This window comes from Dendropsophus ebraccatus, chromosome 14 (assembly GCF_027789765.1).
Source record: "Dendropsophus ebraccatus isolate aDenEbr1 chromosome 14, aDenEbr1.pat, whole genome shotgun sequence".
NCBI lineage: Eukaryota > Metazoa > Chordata > Amphibia > Anura > Hylidae > Dendropsophus > Dendropsophus ebraccatus.
This window is the reverse complement of record NC_091467.1, coordinates 26,339,359-26,358,106: the sequence shown is the minus strand read 5'-3', so window position 1 is coordinate 26,358,106 and position 18,748 is coordinate 26,339,359. Positions and strand designations below refer to the sequence as shown.

The 18,748-nt window shown below is 43.4% G+C and overlaps 1 protein-coding gene across 2 annotated transcripts in view; it reads left to right on the top strand.

Annotated features, from left to right (window-relative positions):
- RARA (retinoic acid receptor alpha) overlaps nt 1-18,748 on the top strand; it is a 149,155-nt gene that overhangs the window by 45,965 nt on the left and 84,442 nt on the right. Inside the window, exons 1-2 of one of the 2 annotated variants that reach the window (XM_069953817.1) lie at nt 8,183-8,331; nt 17,984-18,110. The gene's annotated coding sequence lies outside the window, so the exon portion shown is untranslated. Of the gene's footprint in view, nt 1-8,182; nt 8,332-17,983; nt 18,111-18,748 lie in introns of those variants that run through there. The other variant, XM_069953815.1, reaches the window with a different exon arrangement.

The following is an 18,748-nucleotide window of genomic DNA, read 5'->3' as shown; positions in this document are numbered from 1 at the left end:
AAAGTCAAATACACTACTAGGAGTTTGACAGGTAAACCCTGGACTCTTTCACTGTGCAAACTAATTGCTGGCAGAGGAAGCACTGCCTGTCACACCTGCCTTGGTCAGATCCGTAGAGAGCTTAGCTGAGGAAGTAGTACTTTCTTTTTTGTACTGTGGACAATGTCGGTGTACATTGTGATAACAGCTGATCCATTGATGTAGTGGGGGAGCACTTTTTATGTTTTTTGGTTTAAAATGGACAAGCTTGGCTTCACTCCTTGCGGCACCGTTTTTTGTCTTGCTGCAGGAGATGGTCTCCATAGATTCCAAGTGCCGATACACCTCAAACAACAATCGTTCGGCCGACAGTCATCTCTCCTGTCCCATATATATGAAAGTTCGTCACTGGTTAATGTTCCTGTGTCCTCTATGGGGAGGAGTAAGCCACCACCTGACAGCTCTGTCATCGGCATCTCTCTCGAAGAACAACGGGGTTGCACATTGAAATTCCCTTATGCCCGACCCTTATGTCCACTGACATCATCTGTTGCAGACTCCCGGGGGCTATCACAATCACTTTAAGGACCTGTTCACATTACATTTGAAATGTACACCAGAAAAGCTTTTGTACACCTCCAACAGAAAGTCTGACTCACCGATAGGGGGCGTGAGCACTAAACGTGCCTGGGGCAAAGGGCACGCTGAATACAGCCCTTTCTGTAATTGTTATTTTTCCAAGCGCGCTACGACATAAGAGTATGCAGTGTATGATAGCGTTAGGTTGTACTGTCAGGGATCTTTATTCTTCTGCTTCTCCCTCCCTTGATATCATCAGACTGCCAAGCAAGGCATTCTGGGTCATTTCCGTTTAAATATGTAGCTGGATTTTTCTAGTTCTGAGGTTTTTTTTTTTGTGTGTGTGTGTGTGTGTGTGTGTGTGTGTCTGGCACTGACCCAAAACAAACACATCCCTTCACCAACAAAAAGAAAGAAAAGATGCAAATAGATGTGATATTTATACAAGAAGAGGCCTCCATATCCAAGGGTTGTGCAGGAAGCGGAGGAAACGTTCTATGAGCGGCTCTGCCCCTCGCTGACACACAAGCACACAGAAGGTGGAGAGGCATTGTACTTCGGAGCTGTCACCGTAGGACATGGGTCAGAGTTATTACTGTAAATGTCACCGCAACAACATTAAGCCGATATGCATAGGCAGTGCAGCCATCAATCGTGCTATATGCATACATTGCCTTCATGTGTCTTTAAAGAGTACTCCTAAATACAGAGCTCAAACACAGCATAAGAAACCATAGGAAAGTAAAAGACATATTCAACAACATAAAACACTGTAAAAAATATAATATTCGTTAAATATAAAAAGAAATCACCCATCTGCCCGCCTTCTTCAAGAGTATATGTTCATCTTTCACAGCCATTCTTTCTTTGCATCACGCTGTCTAAACTAAACTGGCGATTTTGTATACAGATCAATGTGTCTCCATGGTAACAGACTACAAAAGAAACTGTAGTCTTGAATTTATGCAGTTTTAATTTGGGAAACCTCAAAAAAAATCCCTAATGAAGTAAAGCTTCCTCTAAAGTGTATTTAGGCTTTACTTCCTGTAACTTTGACTTTGTAAAAAAAACCTATAAAACCAGACACACAAACCACAAGCAAAACTATAGTTCTTCATTCTCTGGAGGACAGGTTGAAGAGTATGTTGATACTGACAAATAGGGAAATTCATAAAGGTCCTACAATAAAACTTGGGACCAAGAGTGCCTAGACCCCTCTAAGGGTATGTTCAAGCGCTGCAGATTTTGACCTCTCTATTGAAATTAATTGGGAAAAATTAAGCAAACCTTAAAAGTATCCACCACATGTGAACACTTACAGTAAGATGGGGTTCATACCAAGGTAAGGCTCTGTTATGTACAGACTGACATATATAGCTATGTAACTGCAAGGGGACCATTCATTTTAAAGGGGATTCCTGTGCAAAAGTCATTAATGACCATGCTTGCAATATTAAATCAGCGAGAACCCCACTGACTGGCTGTCTCCAGAACTGTGACATTGGCATACTGAGATAAACAGAGCAAGCAGACAGCCCCATACATTGTATAGTGGCCATACCGGGTAACTGCAGCTCTGTAAATGTGAGTTGGGCCACTGCAAAATGTCTGGAGTTGTTAAAGGAGAAGTCCAGTGAACATTTTCATTAAAGTATTGTATTATCCCCCAAAAGTTATACAAATCACCAATATACACTTATTACGGGAAATGTTTATAAAGTGCTTTTTCCCCTGCACTTACTACTGCATCAAGGCTTCACTTCCTGGATAACATGGTGATGTCACGACCCAACTCCCAGAGCTGTGCGGGCTGTGGCTGCTGGAGAGGATGATGGCAGGGGGACACAGGGACACTGAGCATCCCTCTGCCATCATCCTCTCCAGCAGCCACAGCCCGCACAGCTCTGGGAGTTGGGTCGTGACATCACCATGTTATCCAGGAAGTGACAATACCATTTTATCCAGGAAGTGAAGCCTTGATGCAGTAGTAAGTGCAGGGGAAAAAAGCACTTTATAAGCATTTTCCGTAATAAGTGTATATTGGTGATTTGTATAACTTTTGGGGTCCAATACAATACTTTATACTTTATACTTCACTGGATTTCTCCTTTAAGGTTCTTCCATATGGGCTGATTATTGTCAGGTAGGAACCCTCACTACCATTGTCAGCACCTCACAAAGTTGGTATTAATGAACTCATAACTAGTTTTGAGCAGACTTGAAGAAACTATCCGGGTTTAGCAACTTCTACAAACCCAAACGCTTGACGCTTGATTCCCAGCGCCTGGAGAACAGGGAGTTTTAAAAATGTAAATACAACATATGACTGAATCCATGTTTCCCTGGCAGCCCTAGGGCGGCATTCAACTTCTCCAAACACCGGGAATCAAATGCTGAGTGTGCAGGTTCGTAGAAGTTACTGAACCTGGACAGTTTCCTCAAGGTCGCTCAACACAACTCATAATGCAACCAGGGTATAATACGTAAAACAACTTCCCTTGCCGTTCCCTTCCTTTTGGTAGACAACATCCATCATGCATCACACAAACAACCATCCGTTGCATGTAATGCTACATTTCTCCAGTAGTGGCTGCTGTAAGTGAAATTACCACTTTATTCAACTTGCCTGCAAAATCTGCAGTTAACAGCGTCTCGAAGGTTGGTAGCTGTCATGTTAAGGGTTTGTCCATGATGAGCCAACCCCCTTTAAAATGATTGCTTCTTTGATAGATCTACAATGGCGGTCCTTTATTGTTGTCACCTTCAATAACCCTACAATAAGAAAGCATTTTACAATGCCAAACGCTTTATACGTACTGGAATGTCACTAATTCACCAAAATATTTCCTCCTCAATGGCAACCGATACATAAAGCTAATGGGGAAGCCAGCGTGGTGGATTTTATAGAAGCTAGACCTGGCAGCTAAAGTGAGAAAAGTATTGATGTCTCTTTATGGGTCACTGGTCTATTCTGTGGTCACTTGAGAGAAGATCTGCCAACAACTCACACCCTCTAGACGTATATTGTGTGCACTGAAGAGGGGTGGAGAGATTTATGTGCTGCAAATATATCACGGCCTAGAGGGTTACTAAAGCTGAAGAAATCTTTATCTGTTCTTTATAAGTCGAAATGTTTTTTTTTGTTCTTCTAAGGGAAAAAAATCTGGTATAAATAAAATAAAAAATGTTGGTATAAACATTGTAACAAATGAAGAAACTTTTCCGGTGCTATGGTATCTACCATTGATCTGCCGGTGTCGAGTTACTATTTTTTTTGCAAGAAGAGTATTCTGTAATTGTAGTTCCATATCGATTCCCTGGGCGAGATTTATAGCCATTGCCTTTGTATTTGAACTTGTACTAAAATGAATTGGTATCCGTCCTTTACGTTTTATAATAATGTTTATTTTATGTTGTAGTATATTACGGTAGAATTTGATTAAAAATAGAGATGAGTGACCTTGCCTAATGTTTGGGTTCGCATGAACCTGAACGTTCAGGATTTGAATCCCCCTGCATGGAGAAGGTGGATGCAGTCAGAGAACTGCCTGGCAAACATGGATGTAGCCTATGGCTGTATCCATTTTTCCAGGCAGGTCTCGGGCTGCTTCCACCTTCCCAATGCAGGAGGATTCAAATGGCGATCGATTGGGCTCGTGCGAACCCGAATTGTCGGCAAGTTTGCTCATCTGTAAGGGTCCTGTTACACAGACCGATTTCTGCTGATATCGTTCTGTGTAAAAAAGATAGCGATCGGCCAAAGAGCCGATTATCGACTGATCGTTGTCTTTTAGCAAGTTTAAAAATCATCTGCTGCAGACGACTGCTGATTTACTGTGTAAAGAAAATAATAAAGATCATACTTACCTGTCCAGGGCACTCACCGCAGCCCTGCTGAACCTTCTGAAGCAGTCTCTGAAGTGACAGGCTGCTCAGCCAATCACTGCTTGCGACACTGTCTTGTCTTGGTCAGTGATTGGTTTAGCGGGCTGTCACTTGAGAAGCTTTAGCAGCAGCTGGGGTGAGTGGGGGAAAACACCGGGAAGCATGGACAGGTAAGTATAGTGTTTATTCAGCAAGGGCTGAATGGAAATCACTAACAATATATATATATATATATATATATATATATATATATATATATATATATATATACAGCCCTTGCTGCATGATTATTGATTCATGCAATAGCAAATAGCGTGCGTCAATATAGCAGATCGGCGCTCGCTTACAGCACTCATTAGGGTAATACGGTCCTAATAAAAGTGACACTCAGCTAAAGTCTACAACTGTTACTTTTTCTAGAATTGCCTTATAGAGGGAGGAGGAGAATTAGATGTCTCCTAGGGCCTATATGAAAAATATGTTTTTGCCATCACTCTTTGGATTGCTCTAAGACAGCATTATCAAGAAGGAAAAGGATATGCAGTAAAGGTCATCCAAACCTATGATCAGCTTTAAGGGGTTGACAGAGAGCAGGAAATATGTTACCATTCTTAGCTTCTGGGTGTTCTTCTTCCTGCTTACTGTCTTCTCGAAGGTGTAACATAGGTGAAACCATGCTATGGTTTGTGGCCGCACAATGTTGCCACAACATCAAGCAACCATTGGGCACGGTATGCAGGTGTTTTTCATCCCCAAATGCGATAATCACCGTTCAGTATCAGCCCCATTCTTTCTTTCCATCTTGGATCAAGACAACAGCAGGGATCTAAGATTGGGAATACATTTCCTTCTCCTGGACAACCCATAGAAATGTGTCAACCAAACCTGCCTTTTTGAACTGGCTGACCATCTATTGTGTATGGTGCTTCCCGATTCTTCGTCAACGGCAGATCATACATGATTAAAGAGGGCAGAAATTTTGTATTTCAGCATGTTCAATCTCATAGGAGAGGAGATGGGTCATCACTAGAGATGAGCTCAACTGGAGCTTGCTCAAGTCCGATTGTTCGGCATTTGAATACCAATGGCTGAAGAGGTTGGATGCAATAGGCTGTATCCATGCTTTCTTCTTCAGCCACCGAATGATCAGACTCGAACATGCTCGAGTTGCAGTCATGTATAGCCATCACTAGTGTTGAGCTGATCTCTCAAACTGTACGGGTTCAGCAACATTTTCAGAAACTGAATGTTCGGCACCTTAGCTAACAACTATGTGAAGTGTATGGCTGGCTAAAGGGGTATTCCCATGATATCTATCCACAGGTTATAGTGGCTGATCAGTGGGGACTTACAGCTGGGACCCTTACTGATCACAACAACAAGGAGCCCCCAAGTGGCGCCACCCCAGTGCCAGGTTGTGGGTGATATTACAATTCACTTCCATTCATGTAAATGGAGCTGATCGAACCTGCTGAAAGTCTGGGCTTGCTCAAACCCGAAATTGAAGATGAATGCAGCCCGAGGACTGCTTGGAAAACATGGATACAACCTATGACTCATTATGGTAAAATTGCCTGTTTTGGAAAATTTTGCCTAATTTTGGCAAAATTAGGAAGTGGTCATGTTACTTGTCTGTCGGTGTGTATGTATAAAGTGTAGATATATAATTTTATTTTTTAAAGGAATCTGAGCAGTTGACATAGACACATGTTGTACTGTGTTGAGGTATGAAAGCCAATGTGTTACTCAAGTGCACGAGTACATGACCCTGTAGACCTGAAAGATAATATCACACATCCAGAGAGGAAAGGGCACAGGGTTCATAGTAAGAAAGAAACTATGTTTATGCACTTTCTGAGAACATATAATATATATATATATTTTTTTTTTAAGTTGGGGTTTGTAGAGTTCCCTAACAAGTTTCCTTTATTGTTTTCTGTTTAACTCCTTGAATAACAAGTGGGCGAAAATCCACAATTCCAATAATTCTTTGTTTACTTACATTTTTTACACAGTTTATAGACCTGAATAGATAAGTCACTTACTTTATTCTATTAATAAAGAAAGGAGTAGGTCTCCAGCAGGATTACACTAAGTCAGCCAGTATACATTGAAGGATCCTTCACTTGGTTTAAGTGACCTTTTACATGAGTCAATCATTGGCAAGGGGCATTGCTTGAAACATTTTTTTCGGACGATAATCGGCCCATGTAAAAGTGTCAGTGATCAGTGAGGAGCAGGAAAACACCTGCTTCTTGGCTGATCACATCTTTCGTGCCACGCCTGAAGGCTGTATTTTATGACCCGACTTTACACTGCTTACTGACCTCATACATGGTGTGTGCAGCCAGGGCTGTATATATATATCATTAGCGATGTCCCTGCAGCCCTTGCTTTGTTGTAAAAATAGTAAAGATAAGTACTTACCTGTCCAGGCTCCCCCGGTGTGCTTGAGCCTCGTTCCTGTTTTCCCCACTCACCCCAGCCACCTCGAGGACTTCTGATCACATTTTTAAAGTGACAGATCACTGAGCAAATCACTGGCCGAGGCAGGACAACCACTGCGGCCAGGGATTGGCTGAGCAGCTTGTCACTTCAGAGACTAGTTTAAAAAAGTGCTAGAGGCGACTGCAGTGAGCAGGGAACACAGGAACAAGGCAGCAGGACTTTTAGAGAGCCTGGACAGGTAAGTATAATCTTTCTTTTTTCTTTACTCTAGCATCAGCTGTTGGCCGCACATCAATTTTTAAACATGTTAAAAGACAAAGATCAGCCAATGATCATTTTTTCAGCTGATCATTTTCTTTATAAGGCTTTGTGGACACGGCGTAAGAGACCGGCCGTTCCGTAACCCGGCCGGGTCACGGAACGGCCGGTCTCTGCAAAGATCATCCCGGCCGCACTGTTCTGATACGGGCGCATCAGCGCGCGCCTGCATCAGAACTCTCATAGCACACAATGAAGCAAGCGGCCGGAGCTGCTCGCTTCATTGTGTGAACTGACATGTCTTTCTGCGGCCGCAATTCACTGGATTGGGGCCGCAGAAAACTGACATGTCAGTTCTTTGCGGCGCCGCATGGGATCCCGGACAGAGCGTATACTAAGTGTATACGCTCCGACCTAGATCGCATAGAAGAATAGGCAGTGTTCCACTCCGTACAAAGTACAGACGTTTTTGCCGATGGCAACAACGGCCGTACTTTTACGTAGTGTGAACATAGCCTTACACAGATCAATAATCTGCCGAATTGGCCTGATTTGGCAGATTGCTCCATCTTAAAGGGCCCTGTGTTTATGTTGCTATGGGCTGCACATCTCCCTGCAAACACTTGTTTGGTCAATACTCTCCCTGTGCGAATAGGCTTTTAGTCACAGCAACAACAAACTCGGTAATGGGGGCTCGGGAGACCAAGGAGCCACTTGCATCACAGAACAAATTCCTGTGCATTTTTTTGGTAACTTTATTAAAATTACTTTTATTTTATTAGACAACTAATGTATGTAACAGTGTAACCAGATCGCTATAAGTCTTTTGGTATACGGAAGTGTTATCACTAGTAAACTTCCAGGAAATCTCTTAAAGTGTAACTGTCATTTAAAACAACTTTGAAGATTTTATTAGGGGAAAAAAGCCTCTTTCAGTACTCAAAAAGTTTTACATCTCATCTGTTCATTATCAGGCAAAGTCGTCTACATTGCTGAAGAGAAAAGTGAAGACGGATTTGCTGTGTTCATTATATTCTATGAAGAGGGGAGGGGCCGAGGGGAATGAGTGAACAGGACGAGGAGACAAACAGCTCGTGCAGTTTGAAAAATGTCTGGGCACATAAAAGGCTGGATTCACAGGCCAGACTGCTCAGTGCTGGTCTGGGAACAGAACTTTGTAAGGTAAGATTGCAGGATTTTATGTGCTGGCTCCTATATACAGACTGTTTCTCTCCTCTCCCTGCTCACTCACCCCCCTGGGCCCCTTCCACCTCCATAGGTTATAATGGACATAGCGAAGCTGCCTTTACTTTGCTTGCAACAGATAATAAAGTGTGGGGCAGTGGACTCGTAAACAGCCTTTTGAGTACCAAAAGAGGCTTTTTTGTCTAATAAAACCTATTATAGTTTCTCAAAATCGCTTGCACTTTTTATTTCTGCAAAGTTGTGTTGAAATGTCAGTTACACCTTAATGCCCATACACCTTAAAATAAATTTAGCTAAACCTGCAGTATAAGGTCTATGGGGCCTACCAAATCGCTGACAAATGATGTCAGTGGAGCAAAGGGTTGGATGTGATGGGTTTCTGACATCTAACCTTTTTGTTCTGGGAGGGATAAGCCACCTTGAGGAGGGTACAGTCTGACTACAGCTAACCACTCCCCATAGGGAACACATGAACGTTGGCGATCAGCTGTTATTGACAGAGGAAGTATCGTCCAACCCTATAGTGGTCACTTCATGAAAAATTTCGTATTACATGTTGGCAATTGAAATTATTTAAAAATGGATGGTCCTTTATTGGTTATTAGTTTTGCATTCTGACTCTATAGATTCCCATAGAAGTGGTTCTTGACACATGTTTTACACCCTACAACATTTACATAAGTCACCGATTTCACAATCTTATTTCGTTATTATGACAATCAACTATCAACTGAAGTCAACTATCAGTATTATTACATCATTAGTCATTGGAATCCTCCAAAACTCCAGATTTTCTTGAGAACGACAAAACCCTTGCCCAATATCTGCAGTCAGGGTGATGATAATCTGGACAGCCTTTTTTTTTTTTAAGTAGCGATATCGGAGGCATATTGCAGCCACCTCATCTCTTGTTAGGTCGATCCAAACCTTGAAAACTTTCCCATCTTATTTATCCACACAATTGAGGCTTTAATCATTTCGCATTGGCCTCTTTTACCATCATTCTGAAAATATTTATTGGATTTCTGAGGAAGATATTTTCATTTTTTGGGTGAAGATTTTTGTATAATACCAGATCCTGTATGAGAAGCGGGCATGTGCGGCAGACGTTTGTCAGCTCCGGCACCAAGATAGCTTAATAAATTTTGAATGAGTAATTTCTCTCCCCTAAGGAAGCTTTCCTGTCTGTATGCCATATTTTATACTTTGGATGACCTTGCTTATCCCCTTAAGGAAGAAGCTTTGAAAATCATTCAGAAGGTAGAAGATTTGTGCTACCGAAACCTAGCGGGGAAGAGAAAGATGCAGTAAAGTAGTCCATAAAGGACAATCCTCCTAGCGCATTTCCTAATTATATGGTAGACACCTTGTGGAACCTGCTTTGATCTGAGTCTCTTCTGCCCTAGATATTAAGAAGTCTTCCACTCTTCTCATCTACTGTAAGATCTGATAGGACATCACAGATTAAAATATCCGCGACTTGCGCGTCTAGTGATGTCTAAAATTTTCTTCAAGTGGTCTTCCGACAAAGGCTATGTTAGCTCGTACTTCTCTCCTGAGAGCCCTCGTAGAATCAAAGTGGAGAGGGCTTTTTTTTACCGCTACAATTGTTCAATCAAGACTGCTCCTGAACACTTAGTTTCCAATATGGGATTCGCCACTTGTTCCGAATGCTTCAACAAAGAGTTCCTTTGAATTCCGACAGCTACTTCTTTTCAGGAGTAGAATTGTAAGAGGGTGTTCTTGGCGACTGTAGTGAAGTAGCACAAGGAATCATTTAGGTGAGAATATTATCTTTACGGCTATCTTCCAGGCTTTTAGATGTCAATGTAACTTGGATGATATTTGTTGGAGAAGCTTTAATGGTCTATCCTTAAGCTCGGCAGACGTTGTAGACTTGCTGGCTGAAACAACTGATTTCGGCAAGACTGGCTGTCCTCCTGGATGTCCTACAGATGATCTCCGGTGGGTGAAGAATTGCACATGTTGAACTTCATCTGGCCCAAGGAATATGGCAATGGCTTAAGGCCCTATTACATGGGCCGATCAAAAGGAGCAAGCGAGCGCCGACCTGTCAGATCAGCACTCACTTGCTCTTCGTTCTCTCCCGACAGCGAGCGGGTAAGGGTACTATTTATACGGAACGATCGACCAAATCAGGCCGATTATCGCTCCGTGTAATAACTACAATGATTAGCCGATGACAACGATTTGATACAGGTTTGAACCTATAGTTGTCAGGTGCGACATGTGTGTATGTGTAATAGCGGTGCGCGGCCGGCGATATACATTACCTATGCAGGCTCCAGGTCTCCTTTTGCGGTCTTCTCCTTGGGTCCGGCTGACAGGCCGCTCAGCCAATCACTGGTCGGGACCGCCGACGCCAGTGATTGGCTGAGCAGCCTGTCAGCTGAGACAGGCTGCTCTGAAGCTGAAGCGTGTGGGACCCGGGGAGAAGACCGCTAGAGGAGCCCTGCAGCCTGGATAGGTAATGAATAAAGTAAAAGCAAGGGCTGTAAGGACATCGGTAACGATGTCCCTGCAGCCCTTGCTAAATGATAATCTTCTTTATCCTAAGCATGTGAATGCCCAACTGAACCAAACATTAATCTGTATGGCAGGATCAAGAGAGAGAGAGCTGTTGGCTGGACATTCAGCTGAAAGCAGTCTTATGTATATGAATACCTTTAGTTTCAACCAGCCCCAAACCCTCAACAATCGCTAGTGGTTGATCTTTACAGGTAGTTTTGTCTGGTAGCAAAGATTGGATCCCACAAATATTGATATCCTAAAGATAGGCCATCAGTGTTCAAGCCCATGCGAACCCATTTAATATTTTATAGTAACAGTCTCCTCTAGAGATGAGCAAATGTTTGGTTCTCAATAATTGGCAAAAACTATGTAAAGTGCTGCGGAATCTGTGTGCGCCATACAAATAAAAGCATTATTATTATCATTCTCATGAACTATATGCATTTGAATACTGCTGCCTGAGGAAGGTGGATGCATCCCGAGGACTGCCTAGAAAACATGGATACAGCCTATAGGCATATTTTCCAGGCAGTCCTCAGGCTGACTACACCTTCTCCAGGCAATGGAGAATCTCCAGGCAATGCCAATCAGGTTCCCTCATTTCTAGTCCCCACTCATAGGCATAGTACAGCTGCTTTTTTGCATCCATATTAGGGCCGCAAGACCTGGCCTGACTGTCACTCTGAAGACCTGAAGTGACGGACCTGCGTTCAGCCTTTTTTGGCGCAATACACTCATATCTAGGAACTCCAGAACTCTTTTACACATTTTATGGATTTGTGATACGGCATCCATTGACGTTTATACTGTACCTTTTCTTTTCATTTCATCTCCAATGTCATATGGAATCAATTTTTTTTTCTAATATTACGTATCATATTACGGAGGTTGTAGAGCTTGGGGGGATATCGACGCTCACTGAAGAGATTAGTGTATAGAGACTTATTATTCAGGCAATGCTCCACGGGGGAGAGTATGCAAATTTGGTTTCTTCAGAAGAAGAACACTATCATTTGGAAGTAATATACCAGAGACCAGGCAGCACAAATACTGTTGTAGAGGAAGTACTTTAGAAGCAAAGCAGCGTATGGCGGTATACTTGATGCCTTGTGCTTATGATAAAGTATAGACATGGCTTTCCTGTGTGCCCAGGGCCCTATTCCTATAGTTCCAACATACACAGAATGCTTTTACAATGGTCCCTGTCCTCAGTAGGTCAGTCCCCCTATCACTGCTAGATACACCATCTTGTTAGTAATCCTATATACAGTATATTACCATATATGTAACTATAATTGAATAATAATAGTATTCATTAGCCATCCCTTGCCGCCACATCTATTTACATGTCTGTAACCCTCACACGTGCAGGCCAGCCTGTTACAACTAGTTATGTCATCCCTAATGATGTCACTCCAGTGGGCAGTGCTGGACCACCCCCATTCATGTGTTGTCTCTACGGATAATACATCATCATATAGACATGTAAACAAAGTTGCAGTGGGGTTCCTAAAGGGGGTATCAAGGATTAGAAAGGCAAAGCTGCTCCCCCCCCTCCCAGAATAATCGTCACTCTTGTCCTCAATTCCATTGAAGTATATAGAGTTTAGTTGTAATACCACACACTACCTGAGAACAGGTGTGGTACTATTTTTGGAAGAAAACACATGTTTTTCTAATCCTGGCATTCACACATTACGTGCACAGTTCGTAAATACAGATGATGGGTTGTGGAACGGAGTTCGGAGCTCCCAGCATCATCATTTATTCGGAGCTCCCGCCCGGCATTATCATGAATTCTGTGATTCCGGTCTATAGCGCATTTTTCATACACGGACAGTAATCCTAGAACGTGTAAATGTCCCCTTAGAAGAGTATTCTTATCTGGACATTTATGGCATATCTATAGGATATACAGTAAATATCTAAGTGATATGTGATCTATCATGTGAGTTCCACATGTGACTTATTTGGCCAGCTTGCAGAGGTGGTCGAGAAGCCAAAAACAGTGGGAGTTGGATGTTGATGGAAGTTTGTGTAATTCCAATTAACGTCAATGGCAGTTGTACAAACAGCATAGCGTTAGCTACACATTTTTCTAAACTCGTGAGTTATGCAAACAGTGTAAATAGTTACGCAGGTTACACAACTATCCCTACGAATAAAATAGGCTGTTAAAGCCATATTAAGGCCACTTAGTCCATGAGCACTGATCAGCAATCGTTTAGGGAGCCTATATTCTGACTTGGTAATCGTGCAGTCAGGGCTGCATAAACGATCACCAAATCGATCATGTTGCCCTTTGCTTTAGGCAGCTGTAGGTCATATAGTTGTTACCAGTATAGGCTATTACAACATAAGCCCCTATTACACGGGGCTTAAGCCGCTATTACACGTGCCGGCAGCGGGCAGGTAAGTGTGGGGGGGCTGCCCAGGTGATCGCTTGATCGTTCGGGCAGACCATACCATATAGCAGCGGTCTACTGCCACCACTCCTATACCAAAGAGCGACGGCAGCAGATCGCTGCTATTTGAGTCGTTTGTCGTTCAACATGTTGAAAGATAAACGACTACAACGATCAGCCGACATCGTTCATGTTGGCTGATCATTGTGTTCTATTAAGGTGCATTTACACGTAACGATTATCGTGCAAATTTGCGCGATAACGATCGAATTCAAACGATAATCGTACGTGTAAACGCAGCGAACGATCAAACGACGAACGAGAAATCGTTCATTTTGATCTTTTAACATGTCATCATATTGTCGTTCGTCGTTCGAAAAAAATTCGCAGATCGTTCCGTGTGAACAGTCGTTTGCCGATTTAACCAATGTGTGAGATGGGCTTAAGCGATCGCAAAACGATTGCAAAACGATTTTCCGTACAATATATCGTACCGTCTAAACGCTGATCTTTATGAAAAAAAATTGTTACTCTGACATCGTTAATCGTACGATCGGGCCAATTATCGTTTCGTGTAAACGCACCTTTAGGCTATATTCACACTGCGTATATCTCCGGCCACATATTTTCGCGGCCGGACATATACGCGGTAAACTCCGGCCGGGGATTTACGCTACTTGCGGCCGGCTACGTACGGAGAGCGAACTTACGCCCGTAGTCTACTTACGCTTCCCGAGCGCCCTACGTAGCGATCTGACAGCGGTCTTTTCCTTTTGGATCGGCACAAAAAGCATGCAAAATGAAGAAATCACCACTACGTACGGGACCGCATGTTACGCTACGGGCGTAAGTTACGGCATTTCCGTCCTCAAACAATGGTCTGGTTCATTTTTTACGGCGCCGCGTACGATCCGGGCGTAAGTTCGTACGTAGTGTGAACTGTGCAGCCGTACATCATATACTTTCCATTGTACGCAAACTACGTAAGTCTCCGGCCACTCATTCACGGAACGTGCTACGTCCGGAGACTTACGTAGTGTGAACATAGCCTTACACAGGACGATTATCGGCTGAATACGGCTGATAATCGTTCTGTGTAATAGGTCCTTTAGAAGTGTTGACACTCTTTCTCTTTCCTAGACTTCTGAATATTGGGGTAATACCATATGATAAGTATTGGGGTAATACCATATGATAAGTAGGCGATTTTCCCTTTAGGAATATTGTGAAGCCATCGTATCAGCCGTCACCCAGCTTTCCCACAAACACCTATGATTTAGGGAAGACTAAATAGACTTTTTAATCATTGGTGTTATTTCATTGTTATAAGATTTCCTGCGCCTCCGCGCTTTCCTCTGAAGCGATTGCTTGATTTACACTTCATTGTGAAACTGGATGGGCTCCAGAACCCTTATCGCATACGTCACTTTGGTTTCTTTCAAAATGTCTTTGTATCAGAACTCAATAATTCTATAGAAGTTTAGATGAATGACTCGTCCCGTGTTATATATAGAACAAAGCTCATCTGTGAATGCGAATCCCCCGTCAGCTCCATCGTTCTGGATGACGACGTGTACACATGCATTGTTAGTATCCTCAGCTTCCTACGAGCCGCTTGAGTTCTTACATCTGAGCCATGTCTGGATGGGCAGGGTTTGGCCATTTGCCAACAGGACCAATTGGCTGATGGGGCTCCTGGGCCTTCCCACATACCTGCCCTGTCTGTGTAACAGGTGAGGATAGGAAGGATCAGAGCCTGTATTAATCTGCGTGCTAGATCTTAACAGCAGGTCGCCTTAAAGCTACAGCGACACGGAAAAAGCACAGTGGAGGATTCACTAGTAGTTACAGCCGCAGACCATTGCAACTCGTATCACTTCCAACTTTTGGGATCGCGCACCCAACAAAGCCTGAATAACGTTATTCCCTAATCCCGGCTTTCCATTTGTTAAATTTCTTTTAGATCTAGCAACCTTCTGCTGTACACGGCTGCAAACAGGTGCCGATTGATCACTATAGTTTGTGCAGCCATGTAAATGTATTGTTATTGGCCACACGTGCCCTGTTCACAGGGAGATGAGCAGCCAATAGCGATAAAACTTTGCCGCAGTACAAAAGATGCGATTAGCCTAGGATCAGGCGTTTTCCCACTCCACAGCTGATCGATGTCACGTTTACAAGGGCCAAAGAAGCTTTTCTAGCAATGCTCCTGGCCGAAAATCGGCCTGTGTAAAAGAAGCTTTACTTACAAAAAAGCTCCAAGCCCTGAGGAGGAGATGGCAATAATCCATCATAGATATACATCGGAGTAGGTACCAATAAGTTGCATCCATCATTCGGTATAGATGTAATCTTCCTGGATCTTTTCCTTTGTTTGGAATAATTCAAAAGTATTCTTCTTGTTCCTATATGATTTTAAACATGAATCTTCTTTCTACTCAAAAAATTATAAATGAAAATTGAAATTTAAAAAAGGAGGTGCCAATAGATGGCATCCATCATAGCCATACCTTGGAGGAGGTGCTAATAAGTGGCATCCATCATAGCCATACATTGGAGGAGGTACCAATAGGTGGCATCCATCATAGATATGCATAGTAGGAGGTACCAATAGGTTGCATCCATCATATACATAGGAGGAGGTGCCAATAGGTGGCATCCATCATAGCCATACATCGGAGGAGGGGCCAATAAGTGGCATCCATCATAGCCATACATTGGAGGAGGTACCAATAGGTGGCATCCATCATAGATATGCATAGGAGGAGGTACCAATAGGTTGCATCCATCATATACATAGGAGGAGGTGCCAATAGGTGGCATCCATCATAGCCATACATTGGAGGAGGTACCAATAGGTGGCATCCATCATAGATATGCATAGGAGGAGGTACCAATAGGTTGCATCCATCATATACATAGGAGGAGGTGCCAATAGGTGGCATCCATCATAGCCATACATTGGAGGAGGGGCCAATAAGTGGCATCCATCATAGCCATACATTGGAGGAGGTACCAATAGGTGGCATCCATCATAGATATGCATTGTAGAAGATACAAATAGGATGCATCCATCCACATTGGAGGATGTGCCAATACGGGGCAATTTATCGTAGCCATACATTGGAGGAGGGGCCAATAAGTGGCATCCATTGTAGATATACATTGGAAGTACATGTTAGAGTGACCAACAATATGTACCTTTACTAGATGCAAAAATGCTATGTGCCCATGGGTGGGTTTACAAAGAGCGTGCCCTTTTGGCCAGATATGTCATCAACCTGTCGAAATAGAATGCCTACATATGTGCACATAGATAGATATGAGCCCCATTGATTTCATTGGCCGAGTGTAGTCAGCTAGTGACAATGTTTAGGTCTTTTCACTTATTTTCATGCCTTTGTTCTCGGTGGTTTGCTGCATTTTTAAAGGGGTTCTCCAGACTCTTCCGGAAACGGCACCGCTCCTGTCCTCAGTTTGGGTGTAGGTTTTGCATCTCCGCTCCATCGAAGTGAAAAGAGTTGAACTGTAATACCACACAAAACCTGAGGACAGGGGTGGTGCAAATAAGTTGTGAACCCGGCCCAAGGGCCATATTAGATGGCTCAAGTCCATCTGTAATCAAACGCTGATCTTGGTACTCTGCACAAGGCTCGATCAGTCATGTGACCCTTTTATCGCCCAATGGCTGCATATCCTGTATTATAGGGATGGTCCGAACCTGCCGAGGTTCGGGTTCGTATGAACCTGAACGCTCAGCAGCAGATTCCCGCTGTCTGTCCACTCCGTGCAGCGGGTGGATACAGCGGGAGTAAGGCCTGGAAAACTGGGATACAGCCTATGGCTGTGGCTGTATCCCAGTTTTCCAGGCAGTCCTCCCGCTGGATCCGCCCGCTCCGTGACAGCGGGAATCATTACCGAGGGTTCGTACGAACCCGCACAGAACTCTGTTCGGACCAACCATACTGTATTACACGGGGAGACTATGATGTTTTGGCAGGTCAAATAAGTGTTTGCTTATTAGTCATATTTAGAGATGAGCGAACGTTCGGTATTTGATTAGCGGGGGCTGCTAAACTTGGATAAAGCTCTAAGGTTGTCTGGAAAACATGGATACAGCCAATGACTATATCCATGATTTCCACATAGCCTTAGGGCTTTATCCAACTTCAGCAGCCACCGCTAATCAAATGCCGAACGGTCGGGTTCGGATCGACTCGAGCATGCTCCAGGTTCGCTCATCTCTAGTCATATTCTATTACACCATGGCCCTAACCCAGGTCTGTAATGCAGCAGTGCACATTTAAGTCGCCCTCTTGGCTTCTCCGACTTTAGGTGGTCACTGTCCTCCTGCCGCATAGAATCAATTAAAAGTTTCAGTGTCCAGACCAAACTTTATGCCGGCCAAGACACGGAAGACTTGTCAGCCAAAAGATCCCATGGCAAAATAAATAGGCCGACTCTTCTATTAACCTGATCCGGATCTGCTTGCAGTTATCTGCTGTCTGTGGCTAGCTGTAAAGTGATGCCATAGATTTCAGCGGCAGAAACCTAATCCGGCCTCCACCGCGGCAGCCGACAGACATTCCACATTACTCCATGCTGGCTTTGTACCTATCCACACTTGTCTTTCCCCCTGTATCCAGCCGTATTAATCCCATTGCATTAACCTTCTTATTTTGTCCCTTCAGGCCTCCAGCTGCCGCCTCCATCTACCTGCCAGAGCCTTATGAGGAGTCTTATTTAATATGCAGTGAACTTTGCTACTGATAATAGATGAGTGACTTCTACGTCCCTGCACTTCCAAGAACTTGTCAGGTCGGTAGCTTTCAAGGACTGCTGTCGCTTCCTTTGTGTTTCCTATAAGCTTATTGTAAACCACAAAAAAAATAACCGTACATGTTTTTACATTAGTTACATTGTTGCATGTATGCCCCCATTCTGCAACAATGTACATGCATTGATACAAGGGTCAGGGCGCTAGAAAGGAAATTAACCTTATCGGACGTAGTAAAAAATAAAAAAATTTATTATTTTTTTTTTCAGTGCAAAAAATTACTCCGGCTTTGCATAGTGCTATGTGGGTGAGGGGGGCAGAAATTAATAGAGTCACAGGGTTGCCATGACTTGGCACAACAGACTAATGGTTACAAAACAAGACAAAGGCCATTAATCACAGTTTACAGCTCCTGTCCGCTGGGTCCGTATTCACGTAGAGAATTGAGTCGCCATTGAAAAGGGTTACTTGGCGTATTGACTGTTCCATAACAAACACTCCAGATCTGGCGATACGGACGGTTAAAGTCATGCGTTTAACCCCTCGCACTGACAGGGACGCCGTCATTGCTTAAAGGGGGTGGAGGGTTTTACAAAGCGCAGAGTCTCTGTTACAGTATAAGAGGTGCCAGGAGCTTCTGAAGCTTGTCTTTTAACCCCTTGTTTTGTCACAGGGACAA